The 11464-nt window shown below is 40.9% G+C and overlaps 1 pseudogene; it reads left to right on the forward strand.

The window, feature by feature from the left end:
* The first annotated feature begins 771 nt into the window (after positions 1-771).
* On the forward strand, positions 772-10989 carry LOC139833742 (uncharacterized; annotated as a pseudogene).
* The last annotated feature ends 475 nt before the right edge of the window (positions 10990-11464 follow it).

The raw sequence follows: 11464 nt of genomic DNA on the forward strand, positions 1-11464 counted from the left end.
CACAAGACCCGACAATTAAGCACAATGGGGAGAAGACAACCATCTAGCTACTGCTATGGACCCATAGTCCAAGGGTAGACTACTCACACATCACTCCGGAGGCGACCATGGTGGCGTAGAGTCCTCCGGGAGATGATTCCCCTCTCCGGCAGGGTGCCGGAGGCGATCTCCTGAATCCCCCGAGATGGGATTGGCGGCGGCGGCGTCTCTGGAAGGTTTTCCGTATCGTGGCTCTCGGTGCATCGGGGGTTTTGCGACGAAGGCTTTAAGTAGGCGGAAGGGTAGGTCGGGGGCGACGCGAGGGCCCAGAGACAGGCGGCGCGGCCAAGGGTGGGGCCGCGCCGCCTGCCCTCCTGGCCACCTCGTGGCCCCACTTCGTTGACTCTTCGGTCTTCTGGAAGCTTCGTGGCAAAATAGGACCCTGGGCGTTGATTTCGTCCAATTCCGAGAATATTTCCTTACTAGGATTTCTGAAACCAAAAACAGCAGAAAACAGCAACTGGCACTTTGGCATCTTGTTAATAGGTTAGTTCCAGAAAATGCACGAATATGACATAAAGTGTGCATAAAACATGTAGATATCATCAATAATGTGGCATGGAACATAAGAAATTATCGATACGTCGGAGACGTATCACTCGGTCGGCCGAAACCCTAGCCTGAGCACTGACCTCGCTGACGAAGCTAGCTCTCGCAGGCATGGTCATTCTTTGACATTCTCTAAATACTATTTGTGTTTATGCTTAGGTGGTTAAACTTTCAAGTGTATACATGCACACATGTTCCAATGGGAACACGGCACGAGAAGCTAGCATAGGTTGGCAATCTCAGCGAGTGAAAGATATTGTGAAGGAGGACCCCGCACTTGGTGCAAAGAAGTTGCAAAAACGATTGGAGAAACAATATACCATCGAATTGACCTATTGGAAAGTGTGGACGGGTAAGAAGACAACAATGAATGCTCTTCATGGTACTTGGGAGGAGAGTTTCACAACACTATGGAGATTCAAAGCTGCCCTAGAAGAATCTTGCCCAGGAAGTATTGTGGAGATCGATTGCAAGAAGATCAACGGAAAAATGCACTTTTCAAGGATGTTTGTGTGTATCTGATACGTCTCAAACGTATCTATAATTTCTTATGTTCCATGCTAATTAATGATGATACTCACATGTTTTATACACACTTTATGTCATTATTATGCATTTTTCGTCACTAACCTATTGACAAGATGCCGAAGAGCCAGTTGTTGTTTTCTGCTGTTTTTGGTTTCAGAAATCCTACAAAGGAAATATTCTCGGAATTGGACGAAATCAACGCCCAAGGTCTTATTTTTCCACAAAGCTTCCAGAAGACCGAGGGGGATACGAAGTGGGGCGACGAGGCGCCGCCACACTAGGGCCGCGTGGCCTAGGGGGGCCGCGCCGCCCTAGCGTGAGGGGCCCCCGTCAGCCCCCCGACTCTGCCCTTCCGCCTACTTAAAGCCTTCGTCGAGAAAACCCTAGGACCGAGAGCCACGGCACGGAAAACCTTCCGGAGACGCCGCCGCCGCCAATCCCATCTCGGGGGATTCAGGAGATCGCCTCCGGCACCCTGCCGGAGAGGGGAATCATCTCCCGGAGGACTCTTCATCGCCATGATCGCCTCCGGAGTGATGTGTGAGTAGTTCACCCCTGGACTATGGGTCCATAGCAGTAGCTAGATGGTTGTCTTCTCCTCGTGTGCTATCATTGTTAGATCTTGTGAGCTGCCTATCATGATCAAGATCATCTATTTGTAATGCTACATGTTGCGTTTGTTGGGATCCGATGAATATGGAATACTATGTTATGTTGATTATCAATCTATCATCTATGTGTTTTTTATGATCTTGCATGCTCTCCGTTGCTAGTAGAGGCTCTGGCCAAGTTGATACTTGTAACTCCAAGAGGGAGTATTTATGCTCGATAGTGGGTTCATGCCTCCATTTAATCTGGGACAGTGATAGAAAGTTCTAAGGTTGTGGATGTGCTGTTGCCACTAGGGATAAAACATCAATGCTATTTCTAAGGATATTTGTGTTGATTACATTACGCACCATACTTAATGCAATTGTCTGTTGTTTGCAACTTAATACTGGAAGGGGTGCGGATGCTAACCCGAAGGTGGACTTTTTAGGCATAGTTGCATGCTGGATAGCGGTCTATGTACTTTGTCGTAATGCCCAATTGAATTTCACACTACTCATCATAATATGTATGTGCATTGTCATGCCATCTTTATTTGTCAATTGCCCAACTGTAATTTGTTCACCCAACATGCTATTTCTTATCGGAGAGACACCACTAGTGAACTGTGGACCCCGGTCCATTCTTTTACATCGAATACAATCTACTGCAATACTTGTTCTTACTGTTCTTCGCAAACATCATCTTCCACACTATACATCTAATCCTTTGTTTACAGCAAGCCGGTGAGATTGACAACCTCACTGTTACGTGGGGCAAAGTATCTTGATTGTGTTGTGCAGGTTCCACGTTGGCGCCGGAATCCCTGGTGTTGCGCCGCACTACACTCCGTCACCAACAACCTTCACAGGCTTCCTTGACTCCTACTGGTTCGATAAACCTTGATTTCTTACTGAGGGAAACTTGCTGTTGTACGCATCACACCTTCCACTTGGGGTTCCCAACGGGCGTGTGCTTTACGCGTCATCAAGCTAAATTTCTGGCGCCGTTGCCGGGGAGATCAAGACACGCTGCAAGGGGAGTCTTCCACTTCCAATCTCTTTACTTTGTTTTTGTCTTGCTTTACTTTATTTTATTTACTGTCTTGTTTGCGTTCTCAATATTAAAAACACAAAAAAAATAGTTACTTGCATTTACTTTATCTAGTTTGCTTTATTTACTATTGCTAAAATGGGTACTCCTGAAAATACTAAGTTGTGTGACTTCACAAGCACAAATAATAATGATTTCTTATGCACACCTATTGCTCCACCAGCTACTACAGCAGAATTCTTTGAAATTAAACCTGCTTTACTAAATCTTGTTATGAGAGAGCAATTTTCTGGTGTTAGTTCTGATGATGCTGCTGCCCATCTTAATAATTTTGTTGAACTATGTGAAATGCAAAAGTATAAGGATGTAGATGGTGACATTATAAAATTAAAATTGTTTCCTTTCTCAATAAGAGGGAGAGCTAAAGATTGGTTGCTATCTTTGCCTAAGAATAGTATTGATTCATGGACTAAATGTAAGGATGCTTTCATTGTTAGATATTATCCTCCTGCTAAAATTATATCTTTGAGAAGTAGCATAATGAATTTTAAGCAATTGGATAATGAGCATGTTGCTCAAGCATGGGAAAGAATGAAATCTTTGGTCAAAAATTGCCCTACCCATGGACTGACTACTTGGATGATCATCCAAACCTTTTATGCAGGATTGAATTTTTCTTCGCGGAACCTATTGGATTCAGCTGCTGGAGGTACTTTTATGTCCATCACTCTAGGCGCCGCAACAAAGCTTCTTGATAATATGATGATTAATTACTCTGAATGGCACACGGAAAGAGCTCCGCAAGGTAAGAAGGTAAATTCTGTTGAAGAAACCTCCTCCTTGAGTGATAAGATTGATGCTATTATGTCTATGCTTGTGAATGGTAGATCTAATGTTGATCCTAATAATGTTCCTTTAGCTTCATTGGTTGCTCAAGAAGAGCATGTTGATGTGAACTTCATTAAAAATAATAATTTCAACAACAATGCTTATAGGAATAATTCTAGTAACAACTATAGGCCATATCCTTCTAATAATGGTAATGGTTATGGTAATTCTTATGGGAATTCTTACAACAATAATAGGAATGTACCCTCTGGTATTGAAGCCATGCTTAAAGAATTTATTAGTACACAAACTGCTTTTAACAAATCTGTTGAAGAAAAGCTTGGTAAAATTGATATTCTTGCTTCTAAGGTTGATAGTCTTGCTGCTAATGTTGATCTTTGAAAATTGAAAGTTATGCCTAATGAAACTAAAGATATTAAGTCATTTGCTACAGCAAACTCCATCCAAGTAAGAATTAATGAGAATATTAGATTGATGGCCGAATTGCGTGCTAGGTGGGAAAAAGAAGAAATGCTAAAGAGAATAATATAGCTAAAGTTTGGACTATTACCACCACTAGTAACGATAATGCTTCACATGTTGCTACACCTCCTACTATCAATGGTAAAATAATTGGTGTTGGCAATGTTTCTACTCCTAATGCAAAGTGTGCAAAACTGCCTGGAACTGCTAAAACTGCTGGAACTGCCTGTGATAAAACTGCTGAAATTTTTCAAAATATTGGGGACAATGATCCCATTGCTTTAGATCATAATGGTTTAGATTTTGATGATTGCCACATCTCTGAAGTTATAAAGTTCTTACAAAAACTTGCTAGAAGTCCCAATGCTAGTGCTATAAATTTGGCCTTTACAAAACATATTACAAATGCTCTCATAAAAGCTAGAGAAGATAAATTAAAACTTGAAACTTCTATTCCTAGGAAGTTGGAAGATGGTTGGGAGCCCATCATTAAGATGAAGGTCAATGATTTTGATTGTAATGCTTTATGTTATCTTGGTGCAAGTATTTCCGTTATGCCTAGGAAAATCTATAATATGCTTCATTTGCCAGCATTGAAAAATTGTTATTTGGATGTTAATCTTGCTGATAATTCTACAAAGAAACCTTTGGGGAGGATTGATAATGTTCGCATTATGGTTAACAATAACCTTGTCCCCGTTGATTTTGTTGTCTTGGATATTGAATGCAATGCATCTTGTCCCATTATTTTGGGAAGACCTTTTCTTCGAACTGTTGGTGCTATCATTGATATGAAGGAAGGTAATATTAAATATCAATTTCCTCTCAAGAAAGGTATGGAACACTTCCCTAGAAAGAGAATGAAGTTACCTTTTGATTCTATCATTATAACAAATTATGATGTTGATGCTTCATCTCTTGATAATACTTGATTCACACTTTCTGCGCCTAGCTGAAAGGCGTTAAAGAAAAGCGCTTATGGGAGACAACCCATTATTTTACTTCTGCACTTTTGTTTTATATTTGAGTCTTGGAAGTTGTTACTACTGTAGCAACCTCTCCTTATCTTTATTTTATTACATTGTTGTGCCAAGTAAGGTCTTTGATAGTAAAGATAATACTAGATTTGGATTACTGCGCAGAAACAGATTTCTTGCTGTCACGAATTTGAGTAGTATTCTCTGTAGGTAACTCAGAAAAATCTTCCAATTTACGTGAGTAATCCTCATATATGTACGCAACTTTCATTCAATTTGAGCATTTTCATCTGAGCAAGTTTAGTGCCCCAGAAAAATTCGTCTTTACGTATTGTTCTGTTTTGACAGATTCTGCCTTTTATTTCGCATTGCCTGTTTTGCTATGTTTGATGGATTTCTTTGTTCCATTAACTTTCAGTAGTTTTGTGCAATGTCCAGAAGTGTTAAGAATGATTATGTCACCTCTGAACATGTGAATTTTTGATTATGCACTAACCCTCTAATGAGTTTGTTTTGAGTTTGGTGTGGAGGAAGTTTTCAAGGATCAAGAGAGGAGGATGATACAATATGATCAAGGAGAGTGAAAACTATAAGCTTGAGGATGCCCCCGTGGTTCATCCCTGTATATTTCAAGAAGACTCAAGCATCTAAGCTTGGGGATGCCCAAGGCATGCCCTTCTTCATCGACAAATTATCAGGTCACCTCTAGTGAAACTATATTTTTATTCCGTCACATCTTTTGTGCTTTACTTGGAGCGTCTTTATGTTCTTGTTTTTATTTTGTTTGAATAAAATTGGATCATAGCATTCATTGTGTGGGAGAGAGACACGCTCCGCTGTTGCATATGAACACATGTGTTCTTAGCTTTATTCTTAATGTTCATGGCGAAGGTTGAAACTGCTTCATTAATTGTTATATGGTTGGAAACAGAAAATGCTACATGTGGTAATTGGTATAATGTCTTGAATAATTTGATACTTGGCAATTTTTGTGCTCATGTTTAAGCTCTCGCATCATGTACTTTGCACCCATTAGTGAAGAAATATCGTAGAGCTTGTTGACATTTGGTTTGCATGATTGGTCTCTCTAAAGTCTAGATATTTTCTGGTGAGGGTTTGAACAACAAGGAAGACAGTGTAGAGTCTTATAATACTTGCAATATGTTCTTATGTAAGTTTTGTTGTACCGGTTCATACTTGTGTTTGCTTCAAACAACCTTGCTAGCCTAAGCCTTGTATTGAGAGGGAATACTTCTCGTGCATCCAAATCCTTGAGCCAAAAACTATGCCATTTGTGTCCACCATACCTACCTACTACATGGTATTTTCTGCCATTCCAAGTAAATACTTCGTGTGCTACCTTTAAACAATTCAAAAGTTATTACCACTTATTTGTGTCAATGTTTTATAGCTCGCAAGGAAGTATGTGGTGTTTATCTTTCAATCTTGTTGGGCAACTTTCACCAATGGACTAGTGGCTTCATCCGCTTATCCAATAATTTTGCAAAAAGAGCTGGCGCGGGGTTCCCAGCCCCCAATTAATTAACTTTAATAATTTTACAAATAGACACTCCTCCATGGTATGTGATTGTTGGATGGCACCCGAGGATTCGGTTAGCCATGGCTTGAGAAAGCAAAGGTGGGGAGGAGTGTCATCTAAATAAAACTAAAATAAAAGACACTCCTTCATGGTATGAGATTGTTGGAAGGCACCCGAGGATTCGGTTAGCCATGGTTTGTGAAAGCAAAGGTTGGAAGGAGTGTCACCCAAAAATATTTTTTTTTCATGGGAGCCGCTCTTTGAAAGTCTGTCTGGCAAGGGGGTTAGAGTGCCCACTACCATTCGTTGACAACAACAAACACCTCTCAAAACTTTACTTTTATGCTCTCTATATGATTTCAAAACTTGAAAAGCTCTAGCACATGATTTTATCCCTGCTTCCCTCTGCGAAGGGCCATTCTTTTACTTTTATGTTGAGTCAGTTTACCTACTTCTTTCTATCTTAGAAGCAAACACTCGTGTTAACTGTGCATTGATTCTTACATATTTGCTTATTTGCATTCATCATATTACTTTGTGTTGACAATTATCCATGAGATATACATGTTGAAGTTGAAAGCAACCGCTGAAACTTATATCTTCCTTTGTGTTGCTTCAAAACTTTCTACTAAGAATCTATTGTTGGACGGCACCCGAGGATTCGGTTAGCCATGGCTTGAGAAAGCAAAGGTGGGGAGGAGTGTCATCTAAATAAAACTAAATTAAAAGAAACTCCTTCATGGTATGAGATTGTTGGAAGGCACCCGAGGATTCGTTTAGCCATGGTTTGTGAAAGCAAAGGTTGGAAGGAGTGTCACCCAAAAATATTTTTTTTTTCATGGGAGCCGCTCTTTGAAAGTCTGTCTGGCAAGGGGGTTAGAGTGCCCACTACCATTCGTTGACAACAACAAGCACCTCTCAAAACTTTACTTTTATGCTCTCTATATGATTTCAAAACTTGAAAAGCTCTAGCACATGATTTTATCCCTGCTTCCCTCTGCGAAGGGCCATTCTTTTACTTTTATGTTGAGTCAATTTACCCGCTTCTTTATATCTTAGAAGCAAACACTCGTGTTAACTGTGCATTGATTCTTACATACTTGCATATTTGCATTCATCATATTACTTTATGTTGACAATTATCCATGAGATATACATGTTACAAGTTGAAAGCAACCGCTGAAACTTAATCTTCCTTTGTGTTGCTTCAATGCCTTTACTTTGAATTTATTGCTTTATGAGTTAACTCTTATGCAAGACTTATTGATGCCTGTCTTGAAAGTACTATTCATGAAAAGTCTTTGCTATATGATTCAGTTGTTTAATCATTGTCTTTACCATTGCTTCGAATCACTTCATTCATTACATATGCTTACAATAGTATTGATCAAGATTATGATAGCATGTCACTTCAGAAATTATCTTTGTTATCGTTTACCTACTCGAGGACGAGTAGGAACTAAGCTTGGGGATGCTTGATACGTCTCAAACGTATCTATAATTTCTTATGTTCCATGCTACTTTATTGATGATACTCACATGTTTTATACACACTTTATGTCATTATTATGCATTTTCCGGCACTAACCTATTAACGAGATGCTGAAGCACCAGTTCATGTTTTCTGCTGTTTTTGGTTTCAGAAATCCTACAAAGGAAATATTCTCGGAATTGGACGAAATCAACGCCCAGGGTCTTATTTTTCCACGAAGCTTCCAGAAGACCGAGGGGGATACGAAGTGGGGCGACGAGGCGCCGCCACACTAGGGCCGCGCGGACTAGGGGGGCCCGCGCCGCCCTAGCGTGTGGGGCCCCCGTCAGCCCCCCGACTCTGCCCTTCCGCCTACTTAAAGCCTTCGTCGAGAAAACCCCAGGACCGAGAGCCACGATACGGAAAACCTTCCAGAGCCGCCGCCGCCAATCCCATCTCGGGGGATTGAGGAGATCGCCTCCGGCACCCTGCCGGAGAGGGGAATCATCTCCCGGAGGACTCTTCATCGCCATGATCGCCTCCGGAGTGATGTGTGAGTAGTTCACCCCTGGACTATGGGTCCATAGCAGTAGCTAGATGGTTGTCTTCTCCTCATGTGCTATCATTATTAGATCTTGTGAGCTGCCCTATCATGATCAAGATCATCTATTTGTAATGCTACATGTTGCATTTGTTGGGATAATATGAATATGGAATACTATGTTATGTTGATTATCAATCTATCATCTATGTGTTGTTTATGATCTTGCATGCTCTCCGTTGCTAGTAGAGGCTCTGGCCAAGTTGATACTTGTAACTCCAAGAGGGAGTATTTATGCTCGATAGTGGGTTCATGCCTCCATTTAATCTGGGACAGTGACAGAAAATTCTAAGGTTGTGGATGTGCTATTGCCACTAGGGATAAAACATCAATGCTATGTCTAAGGATATTTGTGTTGATTACATTACACACCATACTTAATGCAATTGTCTTATGTTTGCAACTTAATACTGGAAGGGGTGCGGATGCTAACCCGAAGGTGGACTTTTTAGGCATAGATGCATGCTGGATAGCGGTCTATGTACTTTGCCGTAATGCCCAATTGAATTTCACACTACTCATCATAATATGTATGTGCATTGTCATGCCATCTTTATTTGTCAATTGCCCAACTGTAATTTGTTCACCCAACATGCTATTTCTTATCGGAGAGACACCACTAGTGAACTGTGGACCCCGGTCCATTCTTTTACATCGAATACAATCTACTGCAATACTTGTTCTTACTGTTCTTCGCAAACATCATCTTCCACACTATACATCTAATCCTTTGTTTACAGCAAGCCGGTGAGATTGACAACCTCACTGTTACGTTGGGGCAAAGTATCTTGATTGTGTTATGCAGGTTCCACGTTGGCGCCGGAATCCCTGGTGTTGCGCCGCACTACACTCCGTCACCAACAACCTTCACATGCTTCCTTGACTCCTACTGGTTTGATAAACCTTGGTTTCTTACTGAGGGAAACTTGCTGCTGTACGCATCACACCTTCCACTTGGGGTTCCCAACGGGCGTGTGCTTTACGCGTCATCAGTATCCGAGCTTGTATTGATGGGTTTCTATCTGGGTGTAGATCATATCTTGGTGTTGATTTCACTCACCTCACAGGAAAATATAAAGGACAATTGGTTGCAGCAACTACCATTGACGGACACAACTGGATGTATCCAGTTGCGTATGGTATTTTTTAAGGAAACAAATGCGAATTGGGCCCGGTTCATGGCCAACTTGAAAAGAGCAGTTGGAACTCCTCCCCTGGGTTGACAATCCATACAGATGCTTGCAAAGGATTAGGATATGTTGTCAAGAAAGTTTTTGAAGGTGAAGCAGAGCACCGAGAGTGCTTTAGACATCTCATGGCTAATTTCAGGAAGAAGTTCAAAGGTGATGTGCAGAAATACATGTGGCCTTGCGCTTGGGCATGTACAACTCGTAGGCATGATACATTGATGGCCAAAATTGCTGAAACTTGTCCCAAAGCAATCCCCTGGTTAAATAAGTATCACAACCTGATATGGAGCAGATCAAAGTTCTCAAAAGATTACAAGGTTGATTATGTTAACAACAACATTTCAGAGTGCTTCAACAATTGGATCAAAGATTACAAAGACCTTCCGGTTGATCACCTTATGGATACGATAAGACAAAAAATCAGTGAGAAGATAGCCACTAGGCAAGCTATAGCCGAGAGACTTGAAGGGCATATCCTACCAAGTGTCTTACATGAGTTGAACATGAAGAGAAGAGGGTTGCATTATGATTTAAACAAAAGTGGAGCATTGTCAGGTGAAGTTTCAGGAACAACAAATGAAGGGAAGACTTGGAGGTACGTGTAGACCGAGAATGTATCCTATGCACCCATCCATTTGGTGAAACCTATGCACCCAACGTATAAATTACATGAAAAAAGTTGTAGAAAAAATCTGAGAATAATTTAGCACGTAGATACGACATATCTGCAATGCTACGAAAGAAAACTTCATCGAAACTTAGACAGATCTTGAAAAATAAAAATAACAAATTTAGCTCCTGTGATATTAATGGGCTGAATTCACAGCCCAGCTAGAAATAAGTACTATTTAAACATGATTTATTTTTTTAGTTCGTGATATGTACCTGGATCTTGAAATCGAAATTTAGATCTATGATGTATCTACATTCATAAACATATTTTTTACAGTATATTTGCATGTATTTTGTAGGTTGGTGCACAGGTTTCACCAAATGGATGGGTGCATAGGATACGTCTTCGGTGTAGACCTTGTGAAACGGGAATGTGGCAGTGGGATGTGTCTGGAAAACCATGCACTCATGTTATATTTTTAATTGGGAAAGTTAGACAAATAAAAATGGAGGACTTTGTGGATGACTGATGTCTACGCCCCCTCCTTTTCCTGTAGACAGTGTTGGGCCTCCAAGAGCAGAGGTTTGTAGAACAGCAGCAAGTTTCCCTTAAGTGAATCACCCAAGGTTTATCGAACTCAGGGAGGAAGAGGTCAAAGATATCCCTCTCAAGCAACCCTGCAACCACAAAGCAAAAGTCTCTTGTGTCCCCAACACACCTAATAGGTGCACTAGTTCGACGAAGAGATAGTGAAATACAGGTGGTATAAATAAGTAGTAGCAACGGCACCAGAAAAGTACTTTGCCCAGGACAGTAAACAAGCAGTAGTAACGCAGCAGTAGTAACGCAGTAAAACAGTAAACAAGCAGCGATAGCAGTATTTAGGAACAAGGCCTAGGGATCATACTTTCACTAGTGGACACTCTCAACTTTGATCACATAACAGAATAGATAAATGCATACTCTACACTCTTTTGTTGGATGATGAACACCATTGCGTAGGA

Source organism: Lolium perenne, chromosome 7, assembly GCF_019359855.2.
Source record: "Lolium perenne isolate Kyuss_39 chromosome 7, Kyuss_2.0, whole genome shotgun sequence".
NCBI lineage: Eukaryota > Viridiplantae > Streptophyta > Magnoliopsida > Poales > Poaceae > Lolium > Lolium perenne.